The sequence below is a fragment of the Sus scrofa genome, chromosome 13, assembly GCF_054392235.1.
Source record: "Sus scrofa isolate SSC_HxYL_T2T_F1_AM1 chromosome 13, Sscrofa_HxYL_maternal_Yorkshire_Landrace_v2.0, whole genome shotgun sequence".
Classification (NCBI taxonomy): domain Eukaryota; kingdom Metazoa; phylum Chordata; class Mammalia; order Artiodactyla; family Suidae; genus Sus; species Sus scrofa.
In genome coordinates this window covers 190,783,058-190,801,140 of record NC_139395.1, presented here as the reverse complement: position 1 = coordinate 190,801,140, position 18,083 = coordinate 190,783,058, and the positions used below count along the sequence as shown (strand labels likewise).

The window sequence follows — 18,083 nt, the reverse complement described above, 5'->3', positions numbered from 1 at the left end:
CTGTGTCTGCACTCTATACCACAGCTCACGGCAACGCCAGATCCTTAACCCCCTGAGCTAGGCCAGGATGGATCTTGCCTCCTCACAGATACTAGCAGGGTTTTTTCTGCTGAGTCACAATGGAAATCCCTCATTCCGATCATTCTAATGAAGTGCAATTGGCATATAACATTATATTAGTTGTAAGTATACAACATAATGGTTTGATTGATATATACATATATATATACACACTATGAAATGACTACAACAGTAAGTTTAGTTAACATCCATTATCACAGATAGTTACAATGTTTTTCTTGTGATGAGAAATTTTAAGATCCAGTCTCTTAGCAACATTGAAATATACACTAAAGTATTAATTACAGTAACAATGCTATACATAATATCACTAGGACTTATTTACTTATATCTGGAAGTATTGGGGTAGGCCTTTAAAATATCAAAAACTATTATGCTACATGGCAATAACTTCAATAGCCCAATTAGGAATTCCTTTACTAATCGCATTTAGAATGTGTCTGAATATATATTTGAAAATCATCCTTTATCCTTGTTACACTGCATGCTGATTCCTATGGAACTGACAATCTGGAGGCAGCATCGTGGAACAGAAAGAACAGAAATGTTCAAGTCAGACAGACCTGCGATCAAATTATTGCCCTGCTCTGTTATTCTGAGAAAGCATTCCAACTCTTGCATACTAATTTCCTTGATGTTAAAGTGAATAGATTCCTTGGGGATACCACTGCTGTGAATTTACAAGAAAATTTTTCTAAGAATGCCTGACACTTCTAAGCAATAACTCATAGATCCATCCAGGTATTTATTTATCCAACAATTACGTAATGAGCACTTACTATTATAATTAAGGAAATAGAAAAATTCAAAAGAAATGAAGATTGTGTTTTCTGTAGAGCTCCCAGGTGTGTGTGTGTGTGTGTGTAGAATAAAATAAGTAAATATGATAGAGAAGACTTAGGAAAGTGGGAGTTTACAGAGGGAAATCAGTCACATTTTTTTGAGAGCTGAATGATAGGGAAAAAAATCACCCCTGTGAAAATCTGGGGAAAAGTAGCTCAGGCGGAGATCAGAGTCACCACAAAGACCGAAGCTTGACAGAGCTTGGTGTGTTGAAGGGACCGAGAACAGGTTTTTCAGGCTTACACACAGCAAATGAGAGGAAAGCATGGTGAGAATGAGGCTGGAGGCTGGGGAAGGGTCTGTATTATCTGAGTTCTGGGAGAAAATGGCAAGGAACTAGCATTTTATCCTTATTGCAAAGGGGAGACATGGGAATTTTCAATTAAGATAGGGTCTCATTTTCATTATTAACAAATTGTTCCGGCTGTTGTAAAAGGAACTGACTTGAGTGAGGAGGGGCAAAAATGGAAACACTCAGGCCAGTTATAAGGTTATTACTTAGAGCAATTCAAGTGACAGATGATGATAGCTCAGACAAAAAAATCCTAAATTTCAAAGTCTGCCATTCAGTCTGTGCTTGTTGCACGCACCTCCTCAAAGTGGACAGTGTTAGTGCCATATCATATCAAACCACTCAGAGTCATTCGAGTTTCCACCCCATGGTCTAGTCATGAGAAACAACCATAAAGACAGACTTTAATGCCTTAATGTACTAATAACTACCAAGTGATCTACAGATGAACTCCAAAGATTTCCCTAAATATAAAGCTCCATCTCTGTGATTCAGCAGGCATTTAGTTAATGTCAATGTCCCTGAATTATTAATTAATTTCATTTACAAGTAATTTGGAGAATTGCATAAGCAACTTATATTCAATGTAATTGTTGCCTGAATATATTTCAATTGTTTTCTCTGCTTCTAGTCTCCAAAACAAATCTTAGGTTGTGTACTGTTCAGTAAGTCAAAACTATTTTCTTTCTTTTTTTAAATCTTTTTTTTTTTTTTATTTTTAGGGCCACACTCATGGCATATGTAGGTCACAGGCTAGGGATCCAACCGGAGCTACAGCTGCTGGCCTATGCCACAGCCACAGCAACATTCAATCTGAGTCACATCTGTGACCTACACCACAGCTCACAGTAATGCCAGATCCTTAACCCACTGAGCGAGGCCAGAGTTCGAACCTGCACCCTCATGGTTCTTAGTCCGATTCGTTTCCTCTGTGCCATAACAGGCACTCCCCGAAACTATTTCTTATTTGCTTTTCAATCCAAGTCACCAAACTAAATATTAGGGAAAATTCAGTGGCCGAAGAGAACATACATGTTTCTCTTTACAGACAATATTGTTTGCTAAGAGAAAACATCCAAAATCTAGAAAATTTCAACAGAGTGCCAAAGGGTCCACTTTCTATGACATAAACATGTTTAGAACAACAAAGTCTTATTGTATGACAGAGGGAACTATATTCAATGTATATCAATCTATCTATATATAAATAACTGAATCATTTTGCTATACAGCAGAAATGAACAGAACATTGTCAATTAACTAAAATTCAATAAAATAATTTTTTAATAAAAGTTTAGGAAAGCTTTCATACAGAAAGAAGGGTTCTGGAGTTCCCATTGTGGTGCGGTGGATTAAGAACCCAACTGCAGTGGCTTGGGTTGGTGTGGAGCCTTGAGCTTGATACCAGGTCTGGTATGGTGTGTTGAAGGATCTGCTATTGCTGCAGCTCAAACTCGACCTCTGACCCAGCAACTTCCATATGCCATGGGTGCAGCCATTAAAAAATAAATAAATAAAAAGAAAGAAAGAAGGATTCTTATTGTGAACTAAATAATTAGTAGGACAAATAGAGGAGTGAGAAATAAGCATAATCAATTGAAAAAGATTATGGCACTATTAGTCTTTTCTAAATGTGTATATAAAACCCCTCAATTAGTTGGATGGCTGATACCTAACCTAAGCCTACCTGTGTTGAAGCAGGAGGAGAGATAAAGATTCATTAACTCATATGCTAATTAATTAACAAATATTGTTGAGAGTTTACCATGTAACTGGAAACACAGAAGTGAGGAAGAGGAAAATTCCCTAGAGCCAACTTTCCCAGGGCTTGGGAGGCAGGAAAGCAGTCAGTGGACAAACAAGTCACTTCCTTCCCCACGCCAAATTCAATGTTTAAATTCAGAAGTGAAAAAATATAACAGATGTTCTCTGTTCTACCAACAAATCCCACCTGTGGGATGCCCTACAGTTTTTTGAACAGGTCTGTCAGAAAGCAAGTGATTCACAAAATCGCCTGACAGAGCCAAGCCCATAAAAGCACATTTGACAAGACTGTCAGGGCTTTTCAGCTCACCCAAGGATGAATGTCATAGGAATGAGCCTGCTTTAATTATTCTTCCCTGGAGTCTTTCTACCATCCCAAGGATCTTCTCCTTTCTTTTTCTTCCTGCCTTTGATTTGCATTAGTCTTGCTTTTGCCACCTAACTCCACATCTGATTCCATCCAACTTCCATGCCCCCATGGGAAACTAGCCTCTTAGCCATCTGCTTGGTCAAAGATTGATCCATGATCCCTTTGAGGACTGACAACTTATTTCTTCAAGTAAGCCAGAGGGGATTGTTCATCCAGGAGAATTCTCTAAAAGTTTCATAGGGCCGAGTTTATGGTTTCAGCAAACTCTCTCGAATAATTGAGTAAGTTTAACACCAAATAAAATGATAGGATGTTATTCATTCAATTCAGTAGTGTGCTATTTCAGAATCCCAGCATCTGCAATAAATGATCTTCCCATGAAGATAAAAAACATTTTACTGAGATTTAAAGACAATGTGAGGTAAGAGACTCTCCAGAAAGGCATTAAAAATTAACTAGTGGTTTTAAAATCCAGAATGGAAATGCCAAATTAAATCTGATTTTCTCAAATATAAAGTAGGCGATACAAATAAATCTCACGCATGGAACCTTTAACATCCCCACGACCTTAGCCTGCAGATCCAATTATCCTCCAACATTTTTGGTTCAACCAGGCTGAGCTTATTCACCAGCCCTCCAGCTAGAAAATAATAAAAGGTCTGCAGGTGTATTTATCCCCAGAGGGAAAAGGTATAGGTGTGAGAACTGCAATCATTTCCTTCAGAGGTATAAACAACAAACAGTTCGTGACTAGCAGGATATCTGTGCACATGTTTGGCTAACTGTATTATGCTGTTTTGAGTAAAAATGTGGGGAAGTATTCAAATTAAAGAACTTGACTTTTTGCTACAGGGGTTTGAAATAATATACGAGGGCTCTTGGACTGTGTATTCAATGTCATTTTGACTTTTCATCAGTATCATTCATTTACTTCTAAGCAATCCCAGGAAGAACGCATCCTGAGAAATGAGTTCCCTGCCTACAAGTTACTCATAGTCTACCAGAAGAGACAAACTTCTCAAATAGATAAGGCTGGAACAATGCCATACATATAAAATGATATATGCTAATTGCTACTGAAACAGTGGAGAAAGCAATTAATTGTGTCCTGGTTTACTTGAGTTGTGTGACCAAGTGCATAGGAAACCACATACATATGATGGCTTAATGGGTAGTACAAAAACACTTGTGATTTTCTCACAATAACACAGAGTTTTGGAAAAGAAGTGCATACACATAGATTTATGTTTGTTAACAGGATGTTTCAGTGTGTGAAGTTTTATAGAATTGAAGTAGGGGGATAAAAGATTTTTCACAAAGGATAAGAGCTATTACACTGCCTGAAGTCATTCATCTTTTTCTCTGGCACATATGTGAGATGATTAAGAGACTTTAAAGTCAAGAGCTGCTAAAACAGCCAATTAGTAGTGAGCCTAAAGCTAGAGCAGTGAGTCAGAAGAATCTCTGGAAAAAGTTTAATGGTTGATGGATCAGACAGAGAGAAGAAATAACCATACTTTAAAAACAGTTGTTCTGAAGCTAATTCTGCAAATACTACTCTCGTGTCCTTGTATATGGTTTGAGTTGAGGCTTGAGTTCTTAAGAGGGAATGCAAGTTTGGGGAATTCCAAGAAGCTATAATCAAATCAAAGGAAACAAAATAGGAATGATGCTAAATTACTAAATTGCCACAAAATTCAAAATAAAATATTTCAATTGCTAAACTGAGATCCACATTTTTTAAAAAAATATATTTTACAAACCCCAAAGATTAAAAACAGAAAGACTTAAGTGATAAAAATAAAGAAAAAAAAAAACTGAGGAAAAGATAATTGTTTGGAAGATGCTCAAGGGATCTTTTCGGAGTGTGTACTAAGAATCATCCATTCCTCAAGGCACTGGTTCACTGTTTACACCAATAGGAGGATCACAGAGCAGTATATGTGAATAATTTTTCTCAGATACACTGCTTACAATAATTAAATACAATAATTAAATCAGGAATAGTATCATATCCACTAAATTTTAGTGATTTCAAGTTTCCAGATTGTTCCTGGAGATTTAAATTATCTTCTTGCATTGGGAAAAAAATGATCCAGTTCAGAATGGGGGTGTCAACCACACTAAGACCTATTTCATGCTGACAGTCATATAATTTAAATTACTTCTCTATTTTATGGCAATGCATTTCTAAAATACGTAAGTGTTCTAATTATTTTGTTTAAGGTTTTTATTTTTTCCATTATAGCTGATTTATAGCATTCTATCAATTTCTACTGTAAAGTGACCCAGTCATACATATACATATATATTCTTTTTCTCACATTATCCTCCATCATGTTCCATCACAAGTGACTAGATATAGTTCCTTATGCTATACAGCAGGATTAATCACTAACTTTTATTACTTTAAAATAGTAATAAATTACTATAAAAATAGTAAAATATACCAATTCTAAACTTGAATGCATCTCAACAGGTCCTACTATACCCACTTAGGCACTCTTTCATATCTGATAATCTCCCCTTTACCACATCCTCTGTTATAAAAGAAGCACACCTATTGAACTACATAACCTGGTGAATTTTCAGATTTTATATAATGCATCAAAATCAATCTGTAAAGTAGTATTACACATAGGAATCCCTTAATTAAATGACAGTGCACTTTATCTTTTCATTTTGTTAATTTTTACAAGACAATCTAGTGTTCAGTACTTCGAATGGAGAACATTTATTTTTTTTTATGCACAATCAACATTTTGTATATCACAGAAGGATTGTCTGTATTAACATCTATAAAAATGATTAAAAATAAATACTAGATAGATTTGAAAAGACAATAAGAGTCTTAGAGTATAAGAAAGGTTGCAAATTACTTCTTCCTTAAACCCAAACTTTTCCAATAAGATAATCAAGAAGTGGAATCTGTTTCCCTCATTTTTCTTAACAGCCACACCCATGGCATATGGTAGTTCTAGAGCCAAGGATAGAATCCAAACCATATTTGTGGTATAGGTCACAGCTGCAGCAATGCTAGATCCTTTAACCCACTGCATCTGGGCTGGGGGTGGAACCCAGGCCTCCAAAGTGACCTGAGCTGCTGTAGTCAGATTCCTAACCCATTGCACCATGGCAGGAACTCCTGTTTCCCCAAATTTTGAATCTGGGTTGCCATGTGGCCTGGCTTGGCCAAGAAAACATTAGCGAACTTCATACAAGCACACCTGGAATGGATTGTGCTTTGGGATTCTGATCTTTGCAACCCTGAAATCACTATGAAAGGAGCTCTGGGAATCTGCTGGAGGATGAGAGATCCTTTGGAATACAGTCAACCCATCTCAACTTCGTTGTGTGCTCCTATCAACCATTAGCCATTTAGTAGTTCTGGTAGGAAATATCAGACCCAATTTATTATAGTGCTGGTCAAACATTTAGTAGGGCATTACCATGGAGATATGTTTCTTCTGGGACTCCTCTATCCAGAACATCTCCTATTTAATTCCAATCATTGTCTATTTAATTCTGTGTCTCTGACCAGGATTTTTTTTCAAGCTTCTGTCCCGAACCAGACTGATTGCTTCTGTTATCAAAGCTCAGCTTTTGTTCCCTAGCTAATTAAAAAATTAGCCTCTAAACAAAAAGTCCTCTACGCTTGCTGCAGAATTCAACAGCTATTTCCATGACTCCCTTTCTATTTCCTTCCTTAATTATTATTGCAACATTATCAGTTGTTCTTACAGGAGCCTCCTTCACAAGCAAATATGCTGATAAAATGCTTTCTGCCCTAAGCACTGAAGATGGAAAAAAAACAAAAACAAAAACATTTATACATTGCTGTGTTTGGGGATGAGTCCTTAAGGGGACTAAGTAATTTTAATCAGGCAATATTCTTAGGGTCAAGCCAAGCCAAGAAGACTATTCCTAATAGTAAAAATCTCTTCCGTCCACTGATCTTTCATATTTTCAGCAAACATCTTGTCAAAAAGTAACTTTCTCTTCCTATGGTAGAATTTGTTTCATTGCTATCATCCATCCATACGCACAGTATTTGTTTAAGAAAATAATATTTAAAATACTTATTTAATAGCAAGTACCTGTGTGAGGTGCTATGTATTCAAAGGCTGACAAGAAATAAATCCTGTCCTCAGGAAAAACGTACACTCTCCATTTCCATAATAAAATGCATTACATGTGGAGAAAAATAAATATTACCAAGGGCTGTTTATTGAAAATTTGCAGTTACTACATTTTAAAACTTCTAATAGCTGTTGAAATAATTAACAAGGAAAAAACATGTTATTCATATACATGAGTATATATTATTCATGTATACATATACTAATATATATATACATATTCACACACATATACTCATATATACATACACATACTCACACACACAAACATTGTATATCCTCCCCCTAAGGGTGAATACCTTAAATGGCCATATTTCTATAATGCAGGATATAAACTGGATCCAATGATTATTCCTATTCAAACCTTCTATTTCAGCTAGAAGGGTGCTAGTAAAGTGTCCTGTGGTTTAAAAGTATAAAAGGTAGCCCTGCAAGCATTCAGGGTGTTTTTGCTGTAAGTACAGCTTACATCCATTATCTTACCAGTCAGTCACAGAGAATGTGCTTATTGCCATATTGTCACTGGTTGCCCCTGCTTTGTCCTGGGATAGTCTAGCTGAGATCAAATTCTTAATCAGAGCTTTGGCATCTATGAGATGTAACACCTGAATAGAATACTACATAATGTTTTTTTTTTAAAGGAAAAGAATTTTGCTAGTCCATTAATGTACATTATTACCAGTTAGTAACTCTAGAAAAAATACAATCTAGTTCTCACTTTTTTTTTAAACAGGCCAAATTAATGCAATTCTTCAATTCTTATAACAATTGTCATTGACTGCCAAATGCATCAGAGCAGTCTATAAGGAGACATGATCACATTAAAAGGAAGCAATAGAAATGCGGTAAGGCTTAGGGAAATTGGAACCAGAAATAAGCAGCAGCAAAGCCTATCTACATTTCTTACACGTTGTATCTTTAAGCTTCTGTATCTTTATATTTCACAAAGAGTACAATAATATCAATTTTACAAGCTTGGGAAAACCATAAACAAGGTAACCATGTAAACACTTAAACAAAACAAGCAGCAAACATCCAACAAATACCATGTGTCTTCTCCTTTTTGGAACATAATACTTAAGTATAATTAATTAGAATATCATGACAATTTTAAGGAAATTAATTAGGCCATTAGAGACCGATGGAGCTATGTATGTATATATTTAGCTTAAGGTCAAACTAATTTATTTTTCTTCTCCTCATCTATGGCTTTTTTTTTTTTTTCCACTTTAACAACGCTCCTGATTGTGAATCCATGTTTTTCTTCATATAATTCGATGTTTTTCTTCACATAATAATTCATACAAAGGTACAATACTGTGAATTGCTTTAGATTTGCTTTTGTGTTACTTTATGGATACACTGAATACAAAAATATGTTTTGGAACTTTATGGTGAAGGGCAAAAAGGAAATAATTGAGTCAATCCACATAATTTTCACCTATTTCTAAAGAAAGCAGGAGGGAGTTCCTGTTGTAGCCCAGTGGTAACAAACCCAACTAGTATCCATGAGGATGTGGGTTCGATCTCTGGCCTTGCTCAGTGGGTTAAGGATCTGGCATTGCCCATGAGCTGTGGTGTAGGTTGCAGAAGTGGCTCGGATATGGATCTGGCATTGCTGTGGCTGTGGTGTAGGCTGGCAGCAACTATAGCTCCAATCGGACCCCTAGCCTGGGAACTTCCGTATGCTGCGGGTGTGACCCTTAAAAAGCAGAAAAAATAAATTAAGAAAGTGGGGCGTTTTGTTGGATTCATATTTTTAGAGTTCATCATAGACATTAACTTTATGAAAAGTACTCAAATCTACCCTTTCCATCCATTCAATCCATGAATCCAGAAATGAAAGGGTACAATTAGTAAAATGTAGATGTGATTAACATACTCTGTTTAATCATTAAATATATCAAATTTTTTTCATTGTTCCCGTCATGGCGCAGTGGTTAATGAATCCAACTAGGAACCATGAGGTTGCGGTTTCGATCCCTGGCCTTGCTCAGTGGGTTGAGGATCTTGTATTGCTGTGAGCTGTGGTGTGGGTCGCAGACGTGGCTCGGATCCGGTGTTGCTCTGGCTCTGGCGTAGGCCAGTGGCTACAGCTCCGATTGGACCCCTAGACTGGGAACCTCCATATGACATGGGAGCAGCCCTAGAAAAGGCAAAAAGACAAATAAATAAATAAAAATAAAAATACCGAATTTTTGGAGATAAAAGATTAGGAAAAAATCTACATTAATTTTTAAAAAGAAATAGGCTTCTATTTAAAATGACTTACTAAAGATACAAATAAATAACTTGTGATGCAAGCATTCTCTTCATCAACCTCTTCCCACTTTACTGTTTAGTAATTTAACCGCAAATGATTACAATCAATTTTCTAATTTGGAATTATTTCAACATCTTTTAATACTTTCGTAGAAGGTATTTTCAAAACAAACTTAATTTCAATTATCAGTTTATAATATACATTTATGTTTACATCAGCTCAATTTCTACCTCAGTTTTCCTCCCTTGACGTCACTTTGCATTTCTGTGTTTCTAGTTCCTCAGAGATAAATTAATAGGACTAAGAATACTACCCCATATTCTTGTCCACCTCTAATGTTCTGTATTTTAAACCTAATATTTTTTGCATAGTTTGCATGTTTTATATCACCAGAAACCTTCAAAACCATCAGGGAACCTACAATAGAATGCAGTTTTTAAAATCAGAGATAATCTAAAGTAATAATTTCATTTATTTATTTATTTTCTTTTTAGGGCTGCATTTGCGGCATATGGAAGTCCCTTGGCTAGAGGTCGTATTGGAGCTGGAGCTACATCCTACACCATAGTCACAACAACACCAGATCCAAGCCACATCTGCAACCTAGGCTGCAGCTTGCAGCAATGCCAGATCCTTAACCCAATGAGTGAGGCACCCTCACAAACACTACATTGGGATCTTAACCCACTGAGCCACAACAGGAACTCCCTAAAGTAATAATTTTAATAAATATACATTTGTTGCCATGATAACTTATAGGATTTGGTTGATAATTAAGTATAAAATATAATTTCTAATTTATGTATTACAATATTATTTTCTTCATGCAATGTAGTATTTCAGTCTATCACTACACTCTCCTCAATAAAAAAGCTGAGCTATTATTATTTAATTTCTAAGTCATATATTCAATGTATTTTCTTTACTCAAAGGAGAATTTTAGCCTCTAAATCATATAGTCCTAAGTAGATAATAGAAACTCACCTCACTTCGCAAATTTTTCTTTTTTATAAACACAAGTATATTTCACTTGTAGGTATATTTCTAAATTACAGTGTTTGATTTAAGAGAAAGTAAACTGGAAACTCAACAAGCTCAAGGAATTTTAGAGCATCTAGTCCTTTATTTTAATTTATATTGGAAATACGTTTATCTAGACTTATATAGGATACTAGAACTATAAGAAGTTTAGAAATGGAAATAAAAGGACTATGTAAAGTTCCCATTGTGGCTCAGTGGTAAAGAACCTGACTAGTATCCGTGGGAATGCAGGTTCAATTCCTGGCCTTGCTCAGTGGGTTAAGGATCCAGCATTGCTGTGAGCTGTGGTGTAGGTTTCAGAAGCAGCTTGAATCTGGCATTGCTGTGGCTGTAGCGTAGGCTGGCAGCTGAAGCTCCAATTCAACCCCTAGCCCAGCAACTTCCATATGCTGCAGATATGACCCTAAAAAGAAGGGGAAAAAAAAAAAAGGATTATGTATGTGTATATTTGGGTATACACACATATAGATTTTAAAATTACTCTACATGAAAAAGCTTAGGGGAATTAAAACATACGTAATTTTTCTGTATGTAAACATTATACATCTAAGCAAAAGTAAAAACTCTGTTACAGAAGCAAGAAACTGGGGAAACAGAAATCTCAGAGAGCCAAAACTGAAAAAGAAAGTACAAACTGAATTGGTTGTACATATATTATAACAGAAAGGGGGCCAGTTTATACTTATAAGGGGAAATGTACAATCAGAAACCACAGTTCCTCTGAATATTGATGTCATGCGTAGTCACAGATGGAACATTCTATTTAATTATACTCACCTCATGATCCAAAAGACACCCAAGAAAAACTGATAGTGATAAAAATGACTAAATGTCAGATGGGACTAATATTTGAGAAAAAGTGTGAGACCAATTATCAGTAGCTTCAGGGAAAAAATTATTTATGTATATATACTCTTAGAAGCTTCAAGTTCCCCTCAATGAGATTAAACCCAAAAGCCTCTGGCCTTGTCTCATAGTAATGCCCCTTCCCCCACCTTGACCAGCCTAGCTGCTCACTTCCTACTAGAGAAGGAATGTCGCCCATTCCTCACCCCACCTCTATATAACCTGTTCCCCATGCAAATGAGGTATTCTGCCCAAAACCAATCAGAAGATCCAATATGCTCCATAAGAGATCAAACAATACTCAGTCCTTATACCCATTGTAGGGGGCTGGGCCAGGAGAAACTGGGTCTCCATTCAGGTCCGCTGGGGGAGGGGGGGGAGATGCTGGATATAAGAACAAATCGTAAAATCAGTCAGCTGTCTTTTTAACCTGTGCGCATGTGAATTCTCTCTTTCTCTCTCTGAAAATGGACTTTCACCTGAATAAATTTTTTAAATCTCTGCCATTCCAGTGCTTTGCTACAGCCAGACAGGGATGGAGGAAACTGTGACCCTATCAGTATAAGTTAGAGGAAACACATAAAGGCAGGTAATGGGACAAAACTGAAGACAGGATAAATGATCAAGTGCCCTCACTATAAGAATAAGGAAATAATGTGAAATTGTCAGGATAAGTAAATATGTGACTATGTAAAACTCTTGAAAATCTGGCTGGAAAAACTGTCCTCATAATTTCCTTTACTTTATTACTTGGGCCTCTGACTGCTCATACAAAATATAGCTGTTTCATAACAATTTAAATAAATAAATAAAACCATGAAAGCTATATTATTGCAGATTTTATTAGATTCAAGCATACTACTTTACATTTCAAAATTTTTAATGAGTTTTATATACATATTTACATATGTAAATTATTTCCCATAACAGAAAGTAGAGGTAAATTATTAAATAGATCTTCAGATTACACTGAAATGAATTCAAAAAACTGTTGTCTGATAGTAAGTTATATGCTTAGTGGAATGCTGTTTGGAGTATTCAGATTCAGAGGTTATGTGATTGTTATAAATGTTTTTAAAAATAAATCTCAAATGGGAGTTCCCGTCGTGGCGCAGTGGTTAACGAATCCGACTAGAAACCATGAGGTTGCGGTTCGGTCCCTGCCCTTGCTCAGTGGATTAACTATCGGGCGTTGCTGTGAGCTGTGGTGTAGGTCGCAGACGCGGCTCGGATCCCGCGTTGCTGTGGCTCTGGCGTAGGCTGGTGGCTACAGCTCCGATTGGACCCCTAGCCTGGGAACCTCCATATGCTGCAGGAGAGGCCCAAGAAATAGCAAAAAGACAAAAAAAATAAATAAATAAATCTCAAATGACATCAAAAAAGCACAGTTTTATTATCTTTATAACATGTAAGAGATTGGTTACAATGCACTTATAGTCTTTACATGTGGAATTATAGTATTAGTATGGATTTACATACATGTTTAAATTATGCTGTTTAAATACAACTGATTTTATTCCAAAGGTTACATTTGAAATAACAGATACGTTACGAAATGACAAAGACCTACATTTCTTTTCAGGTCTTTTTTCTTAATTATCTTCATTTTTAGATGGTTAGACTACTGTAACATGCAGGTAGTATGGAACAATGTATTCTATCAAAATATATGACCGGAGTTCCTGTTGTGGACCAGTGGGTTAAGAACATGACTAGTATCCATGAGTATGCGGGTTTGATCCCTGGCCTTGCTCAGTGGGTTAGGATCCAGCATTGCCACAAGCTGTGGCATATGTAGCAGATGTAGCTTGGATCTAGCATTGCTGTAGCTCTGGTGTAGGCTGGCAGCTGCAGGTCCGATTGGACCCCTGGCCTGGGAACTTCCATATGCTGCAAGTGCAGCCCTAAAAAAAGGGACTAAAACAAACAATTCATTTTCCAATATACTTAGTTGTCCTAAAGTTCACTGGACAAATGATCTTTTTTTAAATGTTTTCTTATGCAACACTGTAGTCTAAATAGATTGAGCAGTAGCTTAGGGATATATTCTTTCTACTAGGAAACACTCGCTGAGAATGAGGGCAAAGAACACAAGTGTGGGAATGGTTTTACTCTTCATGTACAAAAGGAAGAGTAAATAAAATATGCTTGAGCTCAACGTAATATACTAGTTTTATAATTTTGTGCATCGTGTGAAAAATTCTCTTGCTGTTAAATCTTAATACTTTAATATTATCCTTGAATTCATTCAGTATCCTATCTTTCAGTACCCAAACAGAAACTGAGTTGGTTATTAATTCTCTGTAATTACAGACAAATTTTATAGAATGGTCATTATTTACATTGCCTTGCATTCTCAAATAAATGTGAATTTATTACATTATTGTAACATTATAATTCACTACTAAATGCAAATATATCTGTACATTAAAAATATAATTCTACAGCACTGCAATCTAAAGATAGGATCATCAATTTATTTTCTACTCAAAACAGGAAATTTCATTTTTCATTAAATCCCCATCAAAGTGAATGAAGGGTATTAGTAAAATCCAATAGTTAAAATCCCTTGAGTGTGTTTGGTAATTTAGTTAAGTACTGTTATGTAGATAAACTATAAATTATACAAAGAGGAAAAAAAAGCTGTGTGTATGATGTATGGTAGGATGGGAATATTGAAGAATGTCATGGGCACAAATTAAGAGCCAGTGAACCAAGACATATACAGTATTATGTCGTCTGTCTATGGACTATTTCACACTATCAGAGGTATAAATGAAGAATAAAAATCATTCCTCTCTCACTAGGGAAGCCAAGGCCTTTTTTCCTCCTTTTTTTCTTTTGTTTTATTATTATTATTGTTATTATTTTTGGCTATGCCAGAATATGGAAGTTCCTGGGTCAGGGACTGAACTCATGCCACAGCAGTGACCCAAGACACAACAGTGAGAACCCCCAATACTTAAACCAACTGACCCATCAGGAAATTCTCTTTTTTATTTTTATTTATGTATTTATTTATTCTTTTTATACCCTTACCTGCAGCATATGGAAGTTTCTGGGCTAGGAGTCAAAATGGAGCTGCAGCTATAGGCCTGCGCCACGGTAACACTGGATCCAAGCCTCATCTGTGACCTCTATCACAGCTTGCAGGCTATGCTGGATCCTTCACCCACTGAGCAAGGCCAGGAATCGAACCCACATCCTCACCAAGCTATGTTGGGTTCTTAACCCACTGAGCCACACTGGGAACTCCATCTCTTTTATTTTTTAAGGATAGCAGTCAAATTATACTTCAATTATCTCATAATTTATGTCTAGAATAATAAGGACACGGGCTTACAAAGCATTGAAAAGCTGATTATTCAGTTAACAAATTCAACAATTTTCCCAGGATCATTAATGAATGGTCACAGGGTATTAGATACTACTATATATTTCTTTTTGCCAGAGGAAGGTGTGCAATCTTACCATTAAAATATAGAAGCTGGAATACCACTAGCCAGAGTCACTGAATCAAATCAATAACACATGAAATCAAACATCCAATCAATGAAGGTAAGAATTTAAGTATCAGCTGTATTCCAGGCACTATCATATATGCAGGGGAAAACAAACAGACACAATATATGTCTAGAGTTTGTCAATATTCTTAGTTTAGAAGGGACACAGGAGTTCCTCTGTGGCTCAGCAGGTTAAGGGTCTGGCATTGTCACTGCTATGCCTTGGATTGCTGCTGTGGTGCAGGTTCCATAAGCCAGGCTCCACAAGCCATAGGCCTGGCCCAAAAGAAAACAGGAGAAGAAAAGACACACAAACCTGTGCACTGCTACATAACTACCATTACAGTTATAGAGAAAATGCACTGTGGAACCAAAAAGGAAAAAGCTACTACATTATTTCTGTCTGGTGAACTCCAGAAATATTTCACCTATGAACATGCATTAAAAATATGAGTTTACTAGTGGTCTGGGTACCAAGCTATGCTGACCGCGTCTCAGCGTCTTAGCGTCTGGGTTCTTTCTACCTGGCTGAGGCTCTCCAGTGGGAAATAGGAGTCAGAGAATAATGTTTAAAAATATATATATATGAGTTTACCAGAGAGAGGGAATATATTTGGGAGAGAGGGAATATATTTGGTCATTCCACTCAGAGAGGAAAATGTGAAATGATGGAGTTGTGAGAAGTTCCTATACACATCCTTTCACATAAGCATTCAACTGCTTTTTGTTTTGTTTTGTTTTTTTTAATAACTCCCTTTCTGAAAAGCACTCAGCTGTCAAAGGGGGAAACACTGAAATATAGATGCTCAACCTTCTTTCCTGATGGCAACAGTCTGGCAGGAAGGACAGACATTGGATAATAGTAACGGTGATTTTTAAAGGGAAAATGGAGTATAGAAGAGGCTTTAAAAAGTAGGATTTTGGTCAATGGAAAGGGAATTTGGTGAGGAAGAGAGGTGTGTGCCCATGATAAAAGGCCTCATAAAGTTTAAGTTGTTTGGACTGTATTCTGCAGACAATGGAGAGAAGTTTCTAATGAAAGGGTGACATAACTGATGGACTATTAGAAAGATAACCCTGAGAGAATTAAGTAAGAGAAAATAAATCAAAGAGAGACTAAAAATTTTGGAAAACAGAGAGTCTGCCACAAAATCCCACTTGGACGATGAGGACAGCCTGAGTAAGTTTACCTGCAGAGGTGATGAAGAGGAGAGGGAGGGAAAATTGGCAAAATATTTCTGAGATACAATGAAAAAATTAGAACTTCTCAAATATAAGGAGTTAGTGAAGTCCCAATTTGAGACACTCTTCCATAGACTTTACTTACAAGACCGAGGACAGTAATAGACAGGAAGAATTACATAATATATAGACTCTAGAAGACAAGTATTTGGGTGGTGATGGGTGAGTTCATTTTGGAACATAAGAAATTCCATGGTTGGATGGAGTAAAGACAGACCAATGAAGAGATGCAGTAAACCCTGGACAAGTTTCAAGCTGGGGAGAGAGTTCTGTGTCAGGGAAACAGACTTGAGTATCATCAAAATATTTATTATACAGCAATGGTTCTCATCTCTTCTGCCTTTTAGAATCATCTAAGTTTAAAAAAATAAGCCAAGGGGGAAGGGAAGGGAGTGAGAGGGACTGGGAGCTTGGGGTGAATAGATGCAGAATGTTGCCTTCGGGATGGATTAGCAATGGGATGCTGCTGTGTAGTACTGGGAATTCCATCTAGTCAATTATGATGGAACACGTAATGTGAGAAAAAAGAATGTATACATTCTGGGTCACCATACTGTGCAGTAGAAAAAAAATACATATATAAAGAAATTAAAAAAAGAAAAAATATATTTAAAAAAAAACTGGTGCCTATTTCATATCCCCAGGGGTTCAGATTTGGGGGCAAGCTGGACACTAGTATTTAAAAACAAACAAACAAACAAACAAATTCCCCAGGTGATTCTAATATGCAACCAAGTTGAGAACCTTTGCCATGGAAGGACATATTTGCATGAGTTTGTTTATTGGTTTTAATGTTAAGAGCCTGGATTCTGAAGTCAAACAGAACAGTGTTTGAACTGAAGCTCTGCCACATGAAACTCTGTACATGAAAGCCAAAGATTCTTTATCTGCAAGGCAGTTGTGATATTAACTACACACTGATTTATAGGATTATGCAAAAAAATGTATAAAGGTGCTTCTAAAGATGCTGAATAAACCTCTATAAATACCATCATGCATAAGTATCATTACCAATTATTATGATGATTAATACTGTATCATCTTATCCTCCATTATATAAAGGTTGGCATCCTGGGACTAAAGCAGATCACAGAGAATATGCAGAATTCTATGGGCAGAATCTGGGGAATATGCAACATTTAAGAGACTGGCAGAGAAGGAGGCAGCAAAGGAAGAGGTAGAAAGGTCAAAGGTATGGAGGACATCTAGAAGATATGGCCTCTTGGAATTTATTAGATAAATTTCAAATGTCACAGAGATTTGCATGTGATCTTGGCAATTGATTTGGCAAGTTTTAAATCTGTACGGTCTAAATGTGATCAGATAAGGGCCGTACAAAACTATTTCAACAAGTTTAATTTTTTTCAGAGAAAGACAGAGGATACAGGGGATAACTTGAGAAATAAATTATGAAATTATGAAAAATTTAAAGGAACTTTTGTTTTCCTAAAGTGGAAATAGTTATAAAAATAACTAAAGGAGTCCATTAATGAAAAGGTTGAAGATATACAAAAGAGGAAAATGGATGCATTCTGGCCCTAATAAGAATGGTTATCTCAAAAGAGAAGAAACAGTGAATTTTTTTCTAAGACAAGAGTGTGTGAGCAAGTGTTACACATAACTGGAGAGGTGGAGAAGAAAGCAGAGAGTACCTCACTGATGCTGTGGGGGTGAAGATACTCTATGCTGGAACTTGAAT

General features: G+C 36.3%; 1 protein-coding gene across 9 annotated transcripts in view; it reads right to left on the bottom strand.

Annotated features, from left to right (window-relative positions):
* Positions 1-18,083, bottom strand: part of ROBO1 (roundabout guidance receptor 1) — a 1,127,179-nt gene that overhangs the window by 1,093,149 nt on the left and 15,947 nt on the right. The gene's annotated exons all lie outside the window — the stretch shown is intronic.